The sequence below is a fragment of the Gorilla gorilla genome, chromosome 7 (genome assembly GCF_029281585.2).
Source record: "Gorilla gorilla gorilla isolate KB3781 chromosome 7, NHGRI_mGorGor1-v2.1_pri, whole genome shotgun sequence".
Classification (NCBI taxonomy): Eukaryota; Metazoa; Chordata; class Mammalia; order Primates; family Hominidae; genus Gorilla; species Gorilla gorilla.
The window spans coordinates 9,153,381-9,176,326 of record NC_073231.2 but is presented as its reverse complement, the minus strand read 5'-3'; the positions used below and the strand labels follow the sequence as shown (position 1 = coordinate 9,176,326).

General features: G+C 37.3%; 1 protein-coding gene, 1 long non-coding RNA gene and 1 pseudogene across 3 annotated transcripts in view; 2 read left to right on the top strand and 1 right to left on the bottom strand.

Moving 5' to 3' along the window:
* The window catches only part of CSMD1 (CUB and Sushi multiple domains 1), a 2,071,408-nt gene that overhangs the window by 193,660 nt on the left and 1,854,802 nt on the right, over positions 1 to 22,946 (top strand). The window lies entirely within an intron of this gene.
* The window catches only part of LOC134759052 (uncharacterized), a 62,098-nt gene that overhangs the window by 22,271 nt on the left and 16,881 nt on the right, over positions 1 to 22,946 (top strand). The window lies entirely within an intron of this gene.
* Positions 4,244 to 5,733, bottom strand: LOC101144237 (bifunctional phosphoribosylaminoimidazole carboxylase/phosphoribosylaminoimidazole succinocarboxamide synthetase-like; annotated as a pseudogene).

Sequence of the window (22,946 nt, the reverse complement as noted above, 5' to 3'; positions counted from 1 at the left end):
AGCTGGGGGAGGAGGGAAAAGGTGAAATTTTTACCATATTTTGAAACAAAATTTATTCTATCTTTCAAAATGATATCAGTGTAGTAGTTATATTACTATAATACAAAATGCCTCTTCTGTGTTATCATTTGGGAGAATAGGTTCTATTTTTTCCAGCCTAAAACAAATACATAGATTAGGTCCTGTAAATATGAAGGAAAACTAAATCATGATCATCTATTGTGGTGCAATTAATTCTTAGTTACTCATAATTACTCCATGATCAAGGACATTGAAGGTTAAAGAATTTGGTACCTGCTGACCTGTTATGCTATACTTCTAAGACAAAAGAAAAAAATTGTATATGACAGTGCTATATTATATTTTCCGCTTGGGTGTTTGAATGTCAAATTATGCAATAGCTTAATGGCTTATGTATGTGTATGGATATATATATATATATATATATTCATACACACACATATATACACATATATTCCATATACATATATAATTTGCATCCCTTTTTAATCATAGTGAACTCTATATGAACTCAAATGTGCTGGCAGAGAGCACAAAACAAGTGGGTGGAAAGGTTTGCTGGAGAGACCTGTTGAAATTTAGCTTTGGAAACACTTGGTCACTTTAAATATTACAAGTACGCCTGGAACGCATGGTACTGAGTGACAAAATACCCCATAGTAATGGGCATCGGTGTAATTGAATGCAGCTTCTTGGCAGCGCTTCCTAGAATTGTTCCTTTTGGTTCTGGACCCATTGATTATAAATTGAGTGTCCCATATAATTACAAAAGATTAGAAAACAGTAGTCTAAAAGAGGGCCATAAGAGACTCTATTCAACAGTTTCTTGCATGGACGTGCTGACAACTGTTGAGTGTGGTGTATGGCTGAATGGGTGCGTGATCACCCAAAGCACAGACAGCAACCACAACTGCCCAGGGAACGGGAATAGAAAATGAAGGATATTCAGAACAGCTGATGAGTTCAAAGATAGACTGATTTGCTGTACTACTGCTGAATATTGAGTGGAGATGAAAAGACGAAATGTCTCTGGAATTGAAACTAGAGTTGTATTTTTTAAAGCAAATTCCTTGTTGCTACTGGACTGCTTTAAGAATTTTAGAACTCTTAGGGACCATGCACCTTTATAGCGGTGTAGTTAGGATGTGTTTGCTTGTTTTATCACTATTATTTTTCACTTCTATACATTTACTCTCTAGTTTTGTGTCTGGCTAATTGTGTTTATTTCATAAATACCTATGGGAAAGAAAGATAGGAAGGAGGAAGGAAAGAATAAAATAAGGAAGGAAATTCTGTTAGAAAATACGAAGGAAGGGATCTCCATATAGAAAGAATTAAAATTAAAACCAGGCAGTGAATCTTGGGTAACAATGTCACCACTTTTCTAGTGAGATAGGATTTAGGATTAACCTTTGAGACACACACTATGAAGGACAGTTGGATAAACAATCTTTTATTTTAAAAAAATAAAGGAAAACTAACATAAAATTAGTCTACCTTTTCGAATAAGATGAACCAATTGTTGCTAAATGCAAGCTAAAAATTTTTTTTTTTGAAAAAAAGTATATCTGTTGGAATTTTGTAGGTCAGCGTCAGAGAATGCCACCCAAACTGGAGGAATCTCAAAGTGAAATGTTGAGCACAGGATGCTAATGAAGGAAATTGAAGTTCTGCGTCAGAAAATACTCAAACTATTGGCTTGCACAGTGGTACCAGATTCTGGCCTCTCTCTCCATGTCTTAACTAGGCTTCTGTGTCGGGCCCATTTTTAAGTGAGCTCAACCCTCATGTCGGTAACATGGCTGCTTAAGGTCCTGCTTCAGATTTCCTCAGGTTAGTTTCTAGCCAAAAAGAGACACAACATTTTTCCAGTGGCCCCTACACAACTTTAGGGGATTGGATTGTTTGTTATTCCTTGAGCGGAGCACTGTGGCGGGAAAATTAGGTTCACTTTTCAAGATCACAAACTTCATAGACCAAGGGATGGGGTCCCACCCACAACACATAAACTTGCAGGGAGTCAAAGGCCTGAATTGGAAAGAAAATTGGAAAACATTCTCAAAGAAAGGAGTAAAAACAAGTGCACACCAAGAAGTAGTAAGAAAGCCTGGTGTGGAAAGAGGCCCACCTTCGTGAAGGTCCGTGGCCATGACAGGCAAAGCCACTGCAACCCTAGGCACCATTTATTGAATAGGGGAGTCCTTTCCTTGTTGCTTCTTGTTGCTGGCTTTGTAAAATATCAGATGGTTATAGAAATGTGGCTGTATTTCTGGGTTCTGTAACCTGTTGCATTGGTCTATGTGTCTGCTTTTGTACCAGTACCATGCTGTTTTAGTTACTGTAGCTTGGTTGTATAGTTTAAAGTTGGGCTGTGTGATGCTTCCAGCTTTGTTATTCTTGCTTAGGATTGCCTTAGCTTTTCAGTCTCTTTTTTGGTTCCAAATAAATTTTAGAAGAGTTTTTTTCTGATTCTGTGAAAAATGTCATTGGTAGTTTGAAAGGAATAGTATTGAATCTGTAAATTGCTCTGGGAAGTATGGCTATTTATTTTAACAATATTGATTATTCTTGTCCATGAGCATGGAATGTTTTTCCATTAGTTTGTGTCATCTCTGATTTCTTTCTGTTTTGTAATTCTCGTGGTAGAGGTATTTCACCTTCCTGGTTAGCTGTATTCCTAGTTATTTTATTGTTTTTATGGCTATTTTGAATGTGTTGTGCTCTCAGATTTGGCTCTCAGCTTGGATGTGATAGAATGTTGTTATTATGTTGAACTGTATATATTTGTCTTGTTTGTCCAAAAGAACTGAATGTTGGATATCGCAAGTGATGGAGCTTAGTATTTTCCCACAAAACTCATCGCATGTTTTCTTCCTAGAATTCTCTGAAGATTCACACATAATCCTGGTTTTCTTTTCATCACTATAACTTGGCCTCCGTTGAGTTGCACATGAAGGGAAGAGAGAAATAGCGTCTTTAAGATACGTTTTTCGGGTACATTTTTCTCTGGCAGAACAGATCTGATGGCTACTACTAAATTCTATTACTTAGGCATGTCTGTAAAATAAAAGAGTACTAAAAGAAATTAAGAGAGTTAGACTTATTTTCCATAAACAAAATAGCAAGAACCAAAATGGCATCTCTTCCTAAATTACACAGGGATAACTTTAAAAATTTACTACATGAACTATGTTGGGAGCATTGCTATACAATCAACCTTTATCTTATACAGGATCATAAATAAGTACATTCTGGAACGTGCTAAATTCTGACATACAGCTAGTATGCCAGCATTCAAAAATGCAACACAAACTTCCCCACACTGGAGTAAGAAAAACAGTTTATTCCCAAACCTAGGGTGCCAGACTGTGAGCAAAAGCTTTGCTGGTAGATCCCAGGTAGATGCACAGTAAAATTATATAGGTGAGGTGGCTTTAGCATTTATCCAATGTAAACCAGGTGCCAGGCGTTTAAATGCGTTATTTTGTAAAGTCTGGGGATACACAGTACTATCAATATTAGATACGAGAGTATAGGTAACAATCACCCAGAGCCGGAGACCTACATAGACACAGAGCTGAAATTCATACTTTATTGTCTATGGTTGACTGCTTTTAAACCACAGATTTTGTTGTGCATGTTTGGTATTAGAAACCGGGGATTATAATTTAGATCATCTTCATATATGAGAAACAGTGGCAGGATAGCTTCTTTACATTAACTACAAATAATATTAATTGAATATTTTCTAAGCACCAAGCATTCATCTGAACATAGAACACTGTATTTCATTTTCAATGAACTCTTACAAGAATCCCAAGAGGTGGCTTTCTCATGATTACCCTTTCTGGATGGTGATTCTGAGGTCCCAAGAAGTTAAATAAATAAATTGTGGAACAAGGAGGGAGACCCTGGTAGTCTGATTTCAAGGCCGAGAGTCCTAACCATGACTTTAAGTGCTGTCTGATCTCAGTTCATATCAGAACTCTCCGTCTACAGTCTGTCCTTCTCATATGCTGCCAATCTCCAACACCTGAGAACACTGGGCATGTGCCTGCCCTGGAGTCAGGAAGGAGCAGGGAGAATTTTTGTGTCATAAATTTAAAATGTATAAAATGTTTCAAATGCAGATGTCATGTTAAGTTAAGCATGATAGTTTCCCTTAATTTTATTTTTATTTTTTTTAGGTGTTCATGTTTATTAATATGGATCTAGAGAAGCATTTATTCACTAATACATTTTATTTGTGTTCTCTAATTTAAAATTACCTTTTCATATTTCTTGATTTTCCTTCAGCTAATTTAGAAATTTGTAGTTTTTCCCCTAAAAAATTCAATGGCATTCTTTCTTATAAATTACATTCTCTGATTTTCTTGTCAGCCTGCTTCAAGGAAATCCATGTGTTCAAAATGCTTGCTCACAGTTTGCTCCATACTAAATGATCGTTTAACCCAAATATCTGAGCAGCAAATTGAGCTGATCCTTCTTGAGAAAGTATGGTTGAACAGCCAAGACCACTGGGTAGTCGAAGAGAAGACCACACATCCTGAGCTCCCCAGTCTGGTGTGAGGGGAGGACAGCCGCTACCTGGATATGCAGTGTTTCCATACATCACTGGTCCCAAACTATTACTTCTGCCTGCCACTGCCACAAATACAGTAGGAATGCCATCCCCTTCATACTCAGCTTTAATCCGCAGAGTTTCATCTGGTCCTTTATGCACAAATGTTACTCAAAGTTCACATGGAATGCCAAAATTTCCACAGGCCTTCTTGATTTTTTCACAGTGACCAAGATCAGAAGTAGAGTCCATCAACACTACAACCCTGCACTGACTTTCTGATTTCAAAAGCAACTCTACTCTCTCTGCAACCCACTCAAAGTTTTTCTTTACCATTTGGAGCCCTTCAGGAGTTACTTCTTTGAGGTCCTGATAAGACTGTTTGTCTTTCTGTTGGCTTCGATCTCCTGATGGCCACAGTCTCCAGGAATCATTGTCAATAACATCAGCAAGAACAATTTCTTTGTGGTTACATCAACACCAAATTCAATCTTCATATCAACCAGTGTACAATTCTGGGGCAACCAGGATTTCTCCAGTATTTCAAATATAGCCTGTGTAGCATGACTCCTGATATCCACTTCAGTCTGGCCTATAACAAGTCCAGCAAAGCAAAATTTTGCAGCAATCAGCTGTTCCTCAGACCACTGTGGGTCATTATTGGCATCATCCTTGAAAAACAACTCCACTTTAAGTGGGTAAACTTATATCCTTCCTTGACACCAGGATTTCTTTTGAGAAAAGAACCAGTTGCTATTCTTCTGCAAACCCATTGAATTGGAATCATTTCACAGTGGGGTGCAATGAAAGCTGTCTCCCCACATTTTCTGGTGAAGGAAGTTTTAATACCTGCTTCCTATAATAACTGAAAAATACAACTGGTGATTTTATTTGAGATTGCAGCTTTTCCTTCCAGGTGATTCTTTCTAGCTACATTTCCTGCTGTAATCTTGTCCTTGGACTGCAGGAGGACTTTTCCTGGACTATCTAACAATTCGTAGACTTCTTTTGTTTTACCCTCATACAATTTTTTACCAGTGTTCAGTATCTCAGCTGTCGCCATTATCCTGAGTGGGCTGAGGGCTGCGACCGCGCCGGGAAGTGAGGCAGAACTCTAGAAAAGAGGGGTGGTCAGAGAGCATCGCTGGGTAGGGAAGGAGGCGCGGCCCCGCGACCGTGCGCCACTCTTTCCGAGCTCCGCTACAGCGGCCGAACCCGGAGGGGTATAGGCGGATAGTTTCCCTCTAAAAGTTGAGCCAGCGGAGGCCGAGTATCACCCTGCTATCAGTAATTAGATCTAATATTAGAAATTACCAGTAATTAGAAGTGGTGACTGCTCTATCTGCTTCCTTCCACGTTGCCACACACACGGGGGCTCTCCAGTCTTCAGTTAGTATACCGACAATATTGCCTTAAAAACATTAGGATTTAAAAAGTGCCTTTTAAATGAAGTACTAGCTAAACTACTTTTATCTTATTTCTTAGCATTTCACTTAAATAATTACTATTTTCTTGGAAGTATCATTCATAATCTGAATTGTGTAGACCTCAGTCTTTTAGGATTCATTGCCAAATCTATGCATGCTTGAAGTTTGAGGCAAAAGAAACATGTGTTAAGAAAAAAAAAAATAAAGATAATGGGCTATTTTCAAAAATTGTTCTTGCATGTTGAAGAAAACCAGATAGAACAGAATTTTGTAAAAGAACGTATTCTAGATTGGATTCAGGCTCAGATCAGAGAGAGATTCAAGCATCATCTTACGAATGTTGATGCCTCAAATGCCACACTGCTGTATTTTAAATGCTCTCTAAATATAAGCATCTTGTCTAAAAGCAGAGAACTACCAACCACCAATTTACATCTCATTGCCAATAAAATAAAATGAGATATCTGTGGTGTTCAACAGAGAATCAGCAGGATACATGATGAATGCTGGAGATGGCACATTAGAAGTGATTATTTATTCATTTACTTGACCGATGCATTTTCTGCACCTGCCATTTTAATCTCAACTGCTGTAAAATATTATAGCCAAATTCACGTTTTTAAAATAAACCTGGTTGTAGGAGTGTTTACTTCTAGAACAAAGAAAGAAGAAAGAAAAAATAGTCCTAAATGGGTATTTTTAACCCGTTAGTGAATTGAGTTGGTGAAATAAGATTCTTGCTTAAGAGCCAATATGGTAGAGCAGGTGGGTTGTCAGGGCTCATAAGTGGTTGTTAAAATCCATTTTTAGAAGCAAACAGGATATTTATTTTTTTTCGGTCTTACACATCTGCACAGTAGCCATTTTATTAGTATTTTTATAATTTATGTACAAATGTTGGCTATTCTATTTCTCAGGAATCTCCTGCCACTGCTGGGTAAGCTGCACTAACCTGGCTACGATGCAGGATGTCTTTCCTATAACTGTTGAAAACTTTAATTCAGGGGCATGACTGAGGAGGGTTCAGTCTTTGGTGCTGTCAGTGTTTGGGTTAAAATCCAGGCCCCGTTGTGTCTTAGGATCATGAAGAAGATCTTTAATCATTTCCAAGTGACAGTTTCGCCACTTAACGAGTCAGGGCAACACTTTTATCTTATAAGGTTCCCGGGAGAATAAAAGTACTATTATTTGTATGATGAACTGATAGTAAGATGTGCTCTATTATAAAGGATGATCCTCCCTTCCTTTCTCCTTTCTTCATTATGTCAGTTTGTATTTTTCTCTAAAAGCAAAATCTGGGACTCTGAGTCTGTGTGTGAGCTGAGGTTCTCAGAGCCCCCTAAAGCCAGATGACTTTTCCAAGTAGCTCAGGACTATGGAGATGGATATGAATCACAGCATTTCAGGAAAGCAAGCTCTCTGGTGCTATCTAGGGTAATTAGCTTTCTAAATCTCTGCTGGTCTTGAGCTCCCAAGCTTAGCAAAGGGCTGCATGAGCTAATGGTGATCTAACCCACTGTGGGGGCGTTTTGGTACCTAAGAGATCCTGGACTGAGGTACCTCTTCCATACCAGCTCTAAGACCACCTCCACACCATCAGCCTAAGAGCAAAGTCTTCCACCCACGCTTTGCACCCCAGTAACTAGCCCACTGTGCCCCATTGTGAAAATCACCTTTGCCAATGTTCACCTCCTCATGACTGCTCTAGACTAACAGGCATGAGCTGGTACAATCTTCTAGGAGCAGCAGAATGGATCAGGCTAGGAGTCATACTCAACAAAGCTATGGAAACATGTTATCTTTTCCACATGGTTTAAAAATTCTCCTGAAAGAAAAAAGAAGGCACTCATGACCCAGAGAGATTCCTTCTTGCCTGATAGTTATATAAATATCCACTTCTAATAATTCATTGCCCAGAACTGATTTCAGAATTTCTAATATCAGTTAAAACTTGAGGACTTCCATTTTAGTATTGCATTTTTTACCACTTATGAGCCTAATTTAGTCATATTTACAAACATAAATTTTCAATGCTGTCAGTATGAGATTCGCTCAAGGGCTGGAGTAGACCTCAGCAATTTTAGTTTTAATGGAATCATATCCTTCTAGTCTCCCTGCCAACCCACAAAGCTTTGCTGAGATTCTTCTTTTCATGTTATATGAAGAGAGAATTGTGTTTAAGATCTTTGCAGATATGACTTCATTTAAATCTCTTATTAACATTCCAATACATTATCTACATTCTATTCCACTAGGTCCTTCTGAATTTGCAAAAATATTTGCCCTTCTTTTAATGGAGGCATAATGGATATTTAAAACCATCAGTGAAAAAAGAAATGTAACAGTAAGTGAAATAATTATAAAGGAAACAAATTGTGTCAGGTATAAAAAACTAAAACTTAAAACATTAAAGGGTCTGCCTCCTCTCATTCAGTGAAGATATTTGGTCTATGTAAAACAGCAGTTAAAATTTCAATGCAAGTGTTATTTTAATCACGGGTTCAAAATTTTAAAAAGTCCATATGAGTTTGTTCTTCCCTTTGTAATTGCTTGTGTTACAAGGTAGCACAGTTCATTAAATGACCCTGCAGGGGGAATTTTCCTAGACAGAATGCTACGCGCTTTTCTATTTGAGTTGGGAGCCAAATCTTTAGTTATAGAAGTAGAGGAAGGTAAAGCCTGTTTACTTGGGCTTGACTTTTCCAATTACAATAGGCCGCAATGTTCAAACAAGTCAAAGAAAATATTCATTTTGTAAGAACAAACTTTTACTTGAGTACATAAATATGAATCAGGCAACTGACTTATTCTATGTGGGGTTGACTATCTTCTAATAAATGTCAAGATGTGGAGAACCAAATCCTATGACAATCCCTCAAAAATATGTTAAAGTTTACAAATTATCATATACACTTTTTTTTAACAATAATGTTCACTAATCATACTGATTAATTGTAGCAATGCACCTCATCCAATCTGTGGGAACTTTTAAGCTCTTTTAACTCTATATTGAGCCAACTTTTATTCATGGCCAAATTCAATGTGTGGAAATGTGTCACAAAAGCAGACATAAAGTATTTGCTTTAGAGGAGTGATATCACCAGTATAAGAATGTTTTCCTTAGGCTGGTTGATGCCTTGTGTCAAAGCCTCCACAGTTACAAATGAGGCATCACCAGGTGGATGATCTACTAGAAAGAGGATATGCTTGCAGTTTCCACTCAAGTTTGGAGGATGAATAATTGACACCCTTCTGAGTGCAGGCTTCGGGCTGGCTTCAGCCTGTTCATGACAAGAGCTCCCTGGAGCAGGAGGCCAAGTGAAAAGAGGCACTACGATGAGAAACTGCAAACCCACACATTTGAACAACTCACAGCTAGGTTTTCCTTAGAACCAGGGAAAGCCATGGAATTTGCATAAACATTTTAATGTTTATTTAATGACAATACTCCTGGTTTAATCTTGGATACATTGTTCTGACCAGGGCAGCAGATTACCAAAGCCAAGGCACTGAATTGAGACTGAGGAGTCAGAATGTAGTTTCACCTGGAACAGCCACTGCACAGCTCTCTCCCAGCCTCCGATTAGGAGGCTGTGGCGCTGTAGGTCTTGGGGCACTCTGGCTGGAGGACAGTTTTACCTTGTGTGGTTCTGAGTCTATTATTCACCATCTTGATTTCCTTTCCTGACAATGGACATCGTTATATGTTTCATCAAATACAATTCTTATTTAATGCTTAATGTTAAGTGTATTTCAACTATCTACAAAATTTCAGGTGGGTTGGGGAGATGAATTTGCTGATTACTTATGACATGTTAACTCTGTGATTCAATATCTATGGACTGAATTGATTTTACACTCATTTATTGAAGTTTATGAAAGAGGTCAGTGTTTATAGAATTAATGCTACCATTTCCAGACATGACCATCTGGATCTCACATTTGACCCAATTCTTTCTCATCTGAAGTCGTCTTTTTTTTTTTGAGTGTCTTTAAAAACGTTGTTTTATAAGAATCCAAATATCGCACTTTTCTGCCTCCAAAAAACATCTACATCATAAAGCTTTTAGCATTTATTGAAAAAAATAGCTTGAGTTGTGCTTTCTAAATTTAAATTGGTGGACTATTACTAACTAGAAAATAATATAGCCAAAATTCATGTTTTTTCATTTTTTTGGATTCAAATTAAAGAGACAAAGATAAAATACTCATCTGCAGAAGCATGAGTCACAGAGCTATATTGTACAAAAATATACAGTAAAAAATAGCTGTTCATGCACAGTTTATTTTCAGTTACCTACAAAGAATGTGAAATGTAGGTGTTTCTAAGCTCAGTGGCACAAAACTAAAATGTCTTAGAGCATATTTATGGTTTTGCTATGGATAGACCAAAATCTACAATTCTGGTCCTTAAATAAGGTTTCTTTAAATCTAAAGTGTTCAAATTCCATATGTAATGAAAATAAAACTGTGGTGTTTTTTATAAAGTTTTATTGTTTAATTGACCTACATAATAATTGTACGTATTTATGGGGTATAATCAGTAGTTTTAATACTTAGATACATTGTGTTATGATCAAATCAAGGTAATTAGCATATTCATCATCTCAAATGTTTATCTTTTACTTTTGGTAAGGTTATTCAAAACCCTCTTTTTCTAGCTATTTTGAGATATACAATACATTATTAAGTAGAGTCACTCTACTGTGCAGTAGAACAGCAGAACTCTTTCTTCCTAACTGTAACTTTGTACCCATGGAGCAGCCTCTCTCCCCTTCCTCCTCCCCACTGTAATGTCTTTTTAAAAGGCATAGCCTCGCTGCTTGTGCTACTGTAATTTGAAATAATTGGTGTTTAATGGGCTATAATTTTGGACTGAGAAAGGTACATAAATAGAGGCAAGAGTGGAAACTCTGGAGAAATGAAGTCAGAGTTTATTTTATTGTCATTTGTATATTTTTTACAAAGAGCTTTTTGTAAGTCTTGATTTTTATCTACTAGCTGGGTATCTGGTATAAGTCACTCCATGTTCTTGACCCTCTCGATATGTAAACTGAAATATGGAACCGTCATCGTGAATCTTGTTTTACTGGCCTAAGTGAGAAGCTGCATGATCATTATTCCTCACATATTAATTGCCGTGATTAAGAATGGTTACCATATAGTAAGCATTTCTCGTGTTCCCAGAAATGTGCATATATACTCCATCACCTGAGTTCTTCATGACCGATACCATTTTACAGTTGAATACATTGAGGACATTTGATTAAGTACAGGATCAGAAAGTACGACAATAGACAAAAGACTAGATTTGAAATAAGATCTAACTGACCCACAAAACTGAAACTTTTATTATCCTATTGGCCTTATGATTTTTAAGTATCTCTTGTATGTGATCTCTTTCTAAAAGGCTGGCCTCTGAGATTATGTTGCCTCCATGCTAAACATCAGATAAGATGACGGTCAGTTATTTGTAAATCTGACAATAAGCATTCTTGGATGGGGGAAAGATAAATGACTATAGAGAAGAGAGTGATCTAGAAAGGGATCTCTTGTTTCATGCGTGGTTGTAAACCAAGTGTGAATCCATGTGTTTTGTGTGGGAGAGTTTTTGTTTTCATGATGCTGATCCACTGCAGGAGGGCATTCCCTCATCATGCTTAGCCATTGTGCCTCACCACTTAATGCCCTTCAGGCTTCTTTCCTTTCTTGCGGAGACATATTTCTTAGGTTGGGCACAAAGCACAGCCACTATGTGGGATTGCAGGGGACACCTGCACTCCAAAGAAAAGACACCACCAGAAGATGAGAGTGTGTCTTAACAAGACAGAGGGACACAGAAAGGAAAATCAGATTCAGAAGCAGGAAAACCTATTTGCAGGTGGTAATTATCCTATTTAGGGTAAGACACTGACCTTTGATTGAGAGAGTGACAAAAACAGGTCATTGCTTGAGCCTTATAATGACTTATGCTTTTAAAAAATAATTACAATAAGGAATGAATGAACAGCATTTTCAGTGAACTGGATGAGATGGGAGATTATTGTTTTAAGTGGAGTAACTGAGGAACAGAAAACCAAACATTGTATGTTCTCACTGATATGGGGGAGCTAAGCTATGAGGACACAAAGGCATAAAAATGATACAATGGATTTTGGGGACTTGGTAGAGAAGAGTGGGAAGTGGGTGAGGAATAAAAGACAACACACATGGTGCAGTGTATACCACTCGGGTGATGGGTGCACCAGGATCTCACAAATCACTACGAAATAACTTGTTCATGTAACCAAATACCGCCTGTACCCCAATAACTTATGGAAAACATAAATATAAATAATAATAATTACAATAGGATCTTGGGCACAAAACATCAAGGCTGGTTCATTTCTCTTTTCTTCAGATAAAAGGTTAAAAGGGCTATATAAAGGAGCCAGAGAGAGATGATAGGTAGGTAGGTAGACAGACAGACAGACAGACAGATCGACTGATCGATCAGAATGAACTGCCTTGAGTTCCACTGATTTTTAAATCACACCTGCTTAATGTCCTAATTAGTTCTAGATTATGCGGTAGAGCCAAAGCCCCATTATATCGCCCGGTATAGGGAGACAAAGGCTGGGCTCAGAAAGCATGCCAATCTGCACACCTTCAGGGCAGTCATAAATAAAGGTTTTGTTTGTTTGCATTTTTACACATAATCCCCTGTCATAGGCGCACTAAGTTGGCAAAGATGCTGAAGGTCTGGCCAATGATGCCGCAAGTCTATGACTGTAGTAAATGTTCATAAAATACAAAATGCGGGTGTATCATATTCAACAGACATCCTGAAGTACGTGCCCCATGAGGGTCTCAGAATTGAATGGCTTGTTGCTTCCATTGTTTGTGAAAGAGAAGAGAAAAGAATGTTTGCTGAAAAGCCAAGAATTTATTTAACAATCATTTGGCGAAAGTAAGGTGTATTTATTTTCTTATTGGAGGAAAAAAAAGAAAAAGGAAAAAGCAAGGCCCCGAAGCAGCAAGCCTGGGGAGCAGTTGCTGCTGCTGTTTGGAAGTGGAAGATGCTGCTTAGCCGGCTTCCAGGCCCAGGAATCCCCTGGGTCGTCATTGCCAAAAGGGCTCTGGCATCAGCAAACCGCAATTAGCAGGATTTATTTCTTATTTACACTTTCCTTTGGTTTTATACATTCATGTCTGGATTTTTCAGTGATGAAATGTTGCAATGGAGACTATTTATAAAAATGCTAAACCCAGCTTGCCAGAGAAGCTTGAGAAGTGCTGGAGGCGTACAGCTAATGCTGCCTGTGTTCCTTTGAACTAAACATGATATCCGTTTTGTTCTTGACATTTATAACCCTTGGTTAATGTTCCTTTTCTCTAACTGCATTGGGTTTAGGACTCTGCATAGGGAAATAAGAAAAAATAAATTAATGAGCTTCATTAAATATACATTGTGGTGAGTTTTCTCTTTCACAGTGGTAATGTTGCTGGTAGTAATAAAAGTTTTAAAGGGCTTATGAACTCTTCTGTAAAAAATTACCCTTTGAGCCAGTTCGAGTTAGTTTCCCTTGATTTTTTAAAAATAAATATAACGTGAAAATTTTGGTAAACCCCCTATACATGTAAGGGATTCAGAAGTAATGTCAATTTCTACAGGAGGCTGGGCGACATTAACATAATATTAATCAGACCAGTTAGCATATGTTTGCCACCACTGGAAAATATTTTAAACTGAAGACTTCAGTTAATTCCCAAGGAGGAGTTCTAAAATTTTAAACAATAAAAGCAGTTGTAAAATGAGGATACGGCCTCTCATAAGGATTCTGTATGTACAGGTGTCAATTCCTGAAATGTTGATTAAGATATATCAATCTGGTCATTGCATACCTATACTGTTACACACCCACCTATCAATTCTTTCTAAACATTCTTAACATTATGGTTATTTAAAACCCACAGGATAAGCAGGTTGCTTCCATATATTGTAAATGTTAATCATTTATTCTTTTCTGCTAACTACATTGTATACCAGTTCTTGAAAGTAAATACTATCTGACTTTTGATCATTGCATCTCATCTGCTATTCTAAGCAGCCCTATTGAAGTGTCTATTATGTTCTCCTACACAAACTACTATGAGAGCTTTTACTCCTCAAGATTAACACTATAAAATTGACATAGTCCGATGGTAAGCATTTCATATTGGACAGTGCTACTCAGGTGTATTTGACTCAGATCTAGACCACTCCCATGAAGGTCAGAGGGTCAATAGTGGTAGAAGTAGGACCTGCACATGACCTCCCTCTCATGGAATTTCTAGGTTAGTCTTCCTAGCGGGAAGTATTGATCTTTAAAGTTATGATTTGCTGTATGCTTATACCGTGCCACTTATAGTGCAAAATGCTTCTTGTGCGTTATCTCATGCAGAAAATACATTAGAATTCCTGGAAAAAGTCCAGGTACTTCAAATTACCACAGGAGGTCTAGAATCGATAAATTGAAAGGAATGAGAAGAAAATCAAGTTTTGTGGAAAAATGATCAAAACAATGGGGATATCATAGGCCACATATGGTATCATCAAATAGCTCTGACCTTTTTATTTGCAAAATTAGATGACCAGCCCATGTGCCACAGTTTGCTGATGTCTGATATAGATTATTCATTAATAATTGCAAATCTGAATATTTTCATAAGTAATTTTAATGAATGGAAAATTTTATGGTATATTTGTTTTATATTTAATGTATATTTTTATTAATTTATACATAAAATGTGTTTTATATGTTTACACTGATCCTAATTTTAAAATATTGCACCAATATGCCTGTGTGTGTTTATGTGTCTGAATTTTAACTCTCCACTACCATCTAGAACGGGAATATATTTAAGAATTTGCCATCATGAAACCAAAAGCTTAACCACATGTAAAACGTATTTATCACACATCCCTACTACAACCGTATTATAGGGAGTAGCCGTTTGATGTGGGATAGGTCGTTTATTTGAGGATTTATTTCAGTGTGTCAGAAGTCAAGTGCATACTTGCCGTTAGTTGAGATTTGTAGATGTAAAGTCTGAAACACCACATGCTTCCCTGGTCATCTTTACTCTTTGACTTCTTTTTGTGTAGATACATGTGCGTGTATTACATTTTGAAACACACTTGTGTTAGGTCGGTGCAGAAGTAATTCCAGTTTCGCCATTGTTTTTAATGGCAAAACTGCAATGACTTTTGTACCGACCTAATACAGTATTTTGTAAGCAAATTCTTTAAAAACAATCAAAGGGTATGTACATTCTTACTGCACATGTAGGATTAGCTGATAAGGAACAACAGCTCTGTGTACTGCTTTTAAAAAATGTGTTATGTTTCAGGTATACACTGGGATGCTTGTTTTATTCTTAAATCTGATCTTATTATAGGAGTCTAGGCACACATCTGTCCCTAACAATTGTGACCTAATGGAGAGTGCTCTTTTGAGATGTCCCCCTGACACATCTGTCTCTCTTCATCATCCCCAAGCTCAAAACCAGGCATCTCATCTACCAAAGGCACTCTCTCATTTACTAGTCCCAGTTTTCTGGTTTCGTCCACCTACTGAGTCAATTAGACTTAATTGTTTCTCTCGCTGCCTTGCCTCCTGCTTCAGAGAGGATACTCTGCTTCTCAGTATGGTTTAGCTCTCTTTGGTAAAATAACAACCACAAGGTAAAACAGGAAGTTGAAATGGACTGTGTTTAATTATCCGTCTCAATGTGGAGCTCACTGTGAATCTATTGTCTGGCAGCATCATTATCAAGGACTGATCTAAATAAAATGTTTTCAGTAGGATACAGGCTGGAGTTCACCATGCAACACACCGAACTTTACTAGATAGAAATCAGTCACCTGTTTTATAAGAATACGCTAAATTGATATTGACAAATAATTGTTAGCTCGTAATTTTACAAACACCAGTGCCCTTAATCTTAGTAACTTTGTGGAAGTGTTATGATCTCATTTTAAAGATGAAGATAAGCAGAAAACAGTAAAACAATTTACGGAAGTTCCAGAATCAGAAATCAGTAAGAGAAGTAAAATTTAAATTGTCTGGCTCTAAAATAATATTCCTTGTATTTTCACAACTTTTTCTAAAATATAACTGAGTGTAATATGTGGCATTTTGCAACAAAATTAAAATTGGAATCAAGCCAGTGTTCTGGTTGCCTCCCTGCGGTAAAGAATCCTGACTTATGTCAGTTCACAACCACCCTATTTAAATATTTTCTATGTGATGGTACCTGGAGGTATCATTGAACGTGAACGTTTATGCAGAAGTGGAGAACAATGCAGCCCATAGTGGAATTTCACAGAAATATGGTGCCACCATTCCTGTGGGGCCCTGCGACCCTGTTGGTTCCTAATCACAACTCTGCTTCTTGTTCTCTGAGCCCGAGTACTGCCTGATATAACATGAGGATCATAAGAATTCTCTAGAGGCACCATAAGAATAATCTGAGTTAACGTATAGTAGATACAGTAGTAGCACTGTGCAATTGTTCAAAACTTAGTAGCAATATTGTATTTTCATATTAACATTAAAACTAGCAACAAGTAATATTATATACATGATGGTAGTTTAAATTTTCAGGTGGGTCTTGAAATAAATTCCATGTTTCTCTATATTTAGGCCTTTGTGAAAATACTTCCTAGAGTGACCATGGGAACAGGCTCTCTTCTAAGCTAATGTGGTCGCCTCATCTCTTCTTCACCTTGGTGTTATGGATCATCTGTGATTGTCCTGGCAATCTGGGCCGGTGCCTGCTTCTTCAAATCTGAGATCCAAACACTCATTTCCTAGAATCATCACATCTGTAATTTGTCAAACTGCCCTCAAGTCCTGGATTTTTCTGCTGGCATTTCTGAGGATGCTGTTCCCTCCGTCTCATTTAATGTTGGTCATGGACTCCAACTGCCTTGACTAATTCAGGATGGCTGAGGCATGCCACTCCCTAACTTGTCCTCTCTCTGCCTTTTCTGTCCTATGGTACATTACATTGAAGAAATATTTCTTACCACTATTAAGGGGAACTTTCTGATTGCTTTTAATGCCTAAGAGGACCCCTCCCCAGCACATCCACATCCACACGAGTGAGCAGACTCTTGGATGGCAGGACACATTCTGGAGATATCCCATCCCCACGTGGGCCATGACAGACGCTGCCTTGGTCCATCAGTCTTTCCTCTTAAACAGCATAAGATGATGTTTTTGAAAATAAAAGTGTTGTCTAAAGTTTTCTTGTAATTAACATTGATTAGTTGCTTAAAATATCTTTTTTATTCTGTCTTTAATAAATAAATGATATTTGTTACCCTTGGTCCTTCTGATAGGAACCCCTGAATTCTTACAAGGAAAATGGTTGCTTATTTTATACCCTTCCAATATCTTAATTTCTAATTGAAGTCAATAAGCACAGACTTTATTTAGATTCTGTTTTATTCTATACTTCATGGAAGTTTATAAACTCTAAACACTATCTTTGAATAACACTTTTCTATAAAAATTCGTAGTGATCCTTCCGTCTATTCACTGCTACATATCACCTTGATTCCTCTGAAGACTTTATGCTGGACTTGATGTAATCATTGCAGTTTTTCTATGATTCATCCTCAAGCTCTATCTTTCCTATTTTAGTGATATGTCCTACAATCAGAAAAAAATAATCAAATTCTAGTTGATGTTGAGAATATTAGAATTACTGCATGGTTTCCTGGGGAAAATTCTGTTTACACATATTATTTTAAATATTTCCTTCTGTTGCTCTTTAGTACATTTTAAATTTTGCCTTCTGTTGCTCTTGTAAATCTTGATTTCCTATTGTTCATATATTAGTCCATTCTCACACTGCTTTAAAGAAATACCTGAGGCTGGGTAATTTATAAACAAAAGGGGTTTAATTTGCTCAAGGTTTTGCAGGCTGTACAGAGAACATCATGCTGGAAGCTGCCTGGCTTCTGCGGAGGCCTCAGGTAACTTTCAGTCATGGCGGAAGGTAAACAAGGAATCAACACTTCACCTGCCTCCAGTAGGAGGAAGAGAGAAAGAGCGAGTGGGGGTTGGCGGGTAGGTGCTACATGCTTTTAAACAACAAGATCTCCTGAGAAGTCTGTTATGAGAATAGCAACAAAGGCATGGCGCTAAACCGTTCATGAAGGATCCACCCCCATGAGCCAATACTTCTGCCATCTCCAACATTAGAGATTACAATTGAACATGAAGGTTGGGTGGGGAAATGAATCCAAACCACATCAGTTGATTAACTCCCAAACTTATTTTTGGTATTAATTCTGTATTATCAGAATGTCTATATGTCTTCCTGGACATGATGATATTCTTTTTTATAAAGTACTTTATTTCCTATATGTAAAAAAAATCAAGCATATTACTCTAAATGGCATTGTTAGAGGAGTATACTTATTACCATAATTAATTTACATTTATATGCTGATGTTTCCAACTGGAGGTGGGATTCAAGAATGCTTTGGTTCTCTGATCTTACTCATGGATTTCCTTCAGTTTTGAGAGACCTGCCCTCAATTACTATAACTTGCTCAGGAAAGTAAGATTCAAATTGCACTGTTAATTTAACATTGCCCCATTCGCAAATGCTGTCTATTTAAAAGGATAGAAAAGATGATTATTTTATTTTTATCTTTTGAGACAGCCTCGCTCTGTCACCCAGGCTGGTAGGCAGTGGCACGATATTGGCTCACTGCCACCTCCACCTCCTGGGTTCAAGTGAACCCTCTCCTGCCTCAGCCTCCTGAGTAGCTGGGATTACAGGCATCTATCGCCATGCCCACCTAATATTGTGTATTTTTAGTAGAGTTGGGGTTTCACCGTGTTGGCCAGGCTGGTCTTGAACTCCTGACCTCAGGCTATCCACCCACCTCTGCCTCAAAAAGTGCTGAGATTACAGGCGTGAGCCACTGCACCCAGCCAAGAGTAGGATTTTTGTGTTAGAAAGCGTATTTAATAGTTTGGGCACTGGTGAGTTTCAAAAGTAATTCACACAATTAAATTTTTATTTTTTTAACATTATTGGGAATTTATGACATGGCATGTAGATTGATAATATTAATTGCTTCCTTAATATGATTATATCAGTATTTAAGGGAAATGGGTAATGTTCATCATAAGAGTGGTGCTTATACACTAGTGTGGCGTGCAAAGCCTGACTATAAAGGCTGCACAAACACAGTGCAATGCTCGTTCAATAACCCAAAAGGAGATGACAAACACTCCTGAGGAATCCTTGGTATCCTGATATAGACGAGAAAGGAGGATTCAGTGTGAAAGTAAAAGTAACTTTCTTTCAACTGAATCATAAAAACTGGTTGAGGAAGCAATCTGAGAGTATTCTTTATCCATGAACACAAAGAATCTCTGTGCTGCTCTGGGGTGCACAGGCCTCCCCCAAACAGCGATACGTTAGTAAACCAACTGCTGCAGAAACAAGGAGCTATTGGGATTTTCTGGTCAGTTTCTGCTTTCCTGAAACAAAAAGCCACCAGTCAGTGAGCTTAGAAGGCAGAACTGCAAGTTTATAAACACCAAACTGCTAGCTTGGTGCAGATTGAGTATCCCTAATGTATAATTCCAAAATCTGAAATACCCCAAAGTCTGAAACTTTTTGAGCTGTGACATGTCAATCAAAGGAAAGGCCGGAAGGAAATGCTCACGGGAACATTTCAGATTTCTGATATTTTATTTTTAATTACGGACACTCAACTGGTAATATATATGCAAATATTCCCACATCTGAAAAAAATCTGAAATCTAAAATACTTCTGGTGGCAAACATTTCAGATAAGAGATATTCAACCTGTATGAGCATTTCTTGTTAATTGGTCAGTTCTAGAAGTCCTACTCACACATGTATCTTTAAATGTCCCATGTTTTATATTCCAGCAATGTTGCAGGGATAAAGTGTTGTAAGAAACCCAATTTCTTACATTATTCATCATTAATAACAGGATTAAATCTACATTTTATGTAATGATTCAGAAGCAGACACACATATCAAACTTAGGAAATGTTATTATCCGAAATTAGATGAGGACCTTAAGCCCTGGAAGACTGATCTGTTAACCAAGAGGTTCTTCCAGGATCTGAATCCACTTCACCTGAACTCAAGCCTCAAACGTAACTCAATGCACATCCTTTCAGAGATAAATTTTTATGGCTTCTTTTCTGTACCTTCAGATTCCACATCTTTACATTTTTCTTTATGATAAAAATACTAAGAAAAAATTTTAATTCAAAATACTTTGATATTTTTCAATACACTTTAAGACATATGTAACTGCTAAAAACTTTTCTCAAAATATCCATGCTGTAATACCATATCCTGTGAATGTTATATTATGTTTTGCTCCATGACCGGATGATGCTGATGATATAATTAAAGCTATAGGCCTTAAAATAGGGAGATTATTCTGGATTATCAGGGTGGACCCAACCTAACCACTCAAGTCCTCAAAGGCCGAGAACTTTCTTTGAATGGAGTCAGAAAAAAAGCAAGGATAGAAGAGGCATAAAGATGACGTGAAGGAGAGATTTGACGTGTAAAGGACTCGATCACTGTTGCTGACTTTTAGCATAGAGGAGTGTGAGGATTTAAGGAACCCAGGCTGCTGCTGGACGCAGAGAATGATGCGTGGACATCAGCCAGCAAGAAAACAGGACTTCAACCCTACCACCACAAGGAACTGACTTCTGCTCTCAGTGGACCCAAATGACCCTGGAAGCCTATTCCCCGCCAAGGCTCCAGGAAGAAATACCTGCCGATACCTGGTTTTAGTCCAGTGAGACCTATGTGGGACTTTTAACCTGCAGAGCAGTGAAATGAGACATGGGTCTTGTTTGAAGCCAGTATGTTTGTGATCATTGTTGCAGCAATTATCACAAGATCCTGGGATGGGCTAGAGTAGCAGCCGAGGGACAGAGTCTGGAGGCTCCCTTCATGCCCACCGCATTGAGCACAGACTCCCTCGTGGATTAAAACCACAACAGAAAAGGTATTGTTGATGGAAAGAAAAACAAACTTTGGGAACATCAGGGATGTGGAAAGTCAACAACTTGCGCTATGAAATTACAGCCATCATCTCTCATATAGACTTCTGCCTCCACTAGCCTGATATGCTGGACACAGGGGACATGGGTGAAGTTTTTACTTTGCGTATGTTTTAATTTGACTGCGTAGAAATCATGGTGTTAATCAGGAATTCATGGACGTTTCAACATTTAATTAGTCAATACTTCAACATCCCAATGTTTTTCAGGATTTCGTTCCTTAGAGTGGAAAATGCCTAGCAGCAAACTAATAACTTCTAAATGAATCAGTAATGCAGCGTAACTGGGCACTCTCACGACTGAGCTTCGCACGGAGGATGTGTATTTAAAGTAATGTTTTGATTTGGATTTGAGATTTTAAAATGGAATGCAAGCTTCTCTGTAGTAGCAATGCAATTTCCCTGAAGAGGGCCCAAAGCCTGGTGTTCTTTTTAATCGACTTATTTATTGTCAGCTGGGAGAAACTTTAATACAATTAGATATGGTAGAGAACATTCGTATTAGAATCTTGGAATTACAGAAAGTAGACTGACTTCCTCATCCAGCTCTGCCTCTTGAAAATTGCTAATTTTAGGCAAAGCGGCCTCCATTTCTGGGCCTCAGTCTTCTCTCTGTAATGTATGTTTAAACTGAATCATATCTTCACCAATTTTAAAATGAGGTTATATGTTGAGTGCTATGAGTTATTTACAAATCTAGAATATTAACTCCTTATCTGACATATGGTTTGGAAATATTGCTTTCTGAATCTGTAAGTTGCCTTTTCATTTTGTTGATTATTTCCTTTGCTGTGCAGAAGCTTTTTAGTATGATGTAGTCTCATTTATTTATTGTTTGTTCTGTAGCCTGCATTTTTGGTGTGATATGTGGGAAATCATTATCAAGGCCAATGTTAAGGAGCATTTCCCCTGTGTATTCTGGGATTTTCATGGTTTCAGGTCTTATGTTTAGGATTTTTATTCATTTTGAGTTGATTTTTATGTATGGTATAAAGGGTCCAATTTCATTCTTTTGCATGAGAAAATCTAGTTTTCCTAACACCATTTTTTGACAAGATTATTCTTTCCCCAATGTATCCTTTTTGTACTTTTGTTGAAAATTAGCTGACCATATAAGCTTGTATTTATTTCAGCTCTCTATTCTGTTCCACTGGTCCATGTGCCTTTTCTTATGCCAATGCCATAGGTTTTGATTACTATAACTTTGTACTATAATTTTAAATCAGGAAGTGTAATGCCTTCAACTTTTGATTTTTTTCTCAGAATTGCTTTGGCTATTTGAGGTCTTTTAGGGTTCCACACACATTTTAGAAATTAAAAAAAAATTCTGTGAAGAATGCCATTGGGATTTTGATAAGAATTAGGAAATATACATAATATATAAAAGCTTAATTACGTACTATATATAATATATATAATAGCTTAATTACATATTATATATAATATATTTCTACGTACATATATAGTTCCTAATTATATATAATATATATTCCCATATACATATATATTTCCAAATTTTATATATAATTAGGAATACATATATGAATATGTAGGAATATATATACAGTAATTTATAAATAGGAATATAAAAATTTATATATAGGAATATGTATTGAATCTGTATGTTGCTTCTGGTACTATGGGTTTTGTAACAACGTTAAGTGTTTTGATCTATGAGCATGAAGTATCTTTTCATGCATTTGTGTCCTCTGTGATTTATTTCCTCAATGGGAGAAAGGAACCAGAGTAACAGAATAATGTCTTTCTGAAAAAGGGAGGGAGAGAGAGTTTCTGTCCAGCTTTTGCTTTTGAGAGTAAACAACTT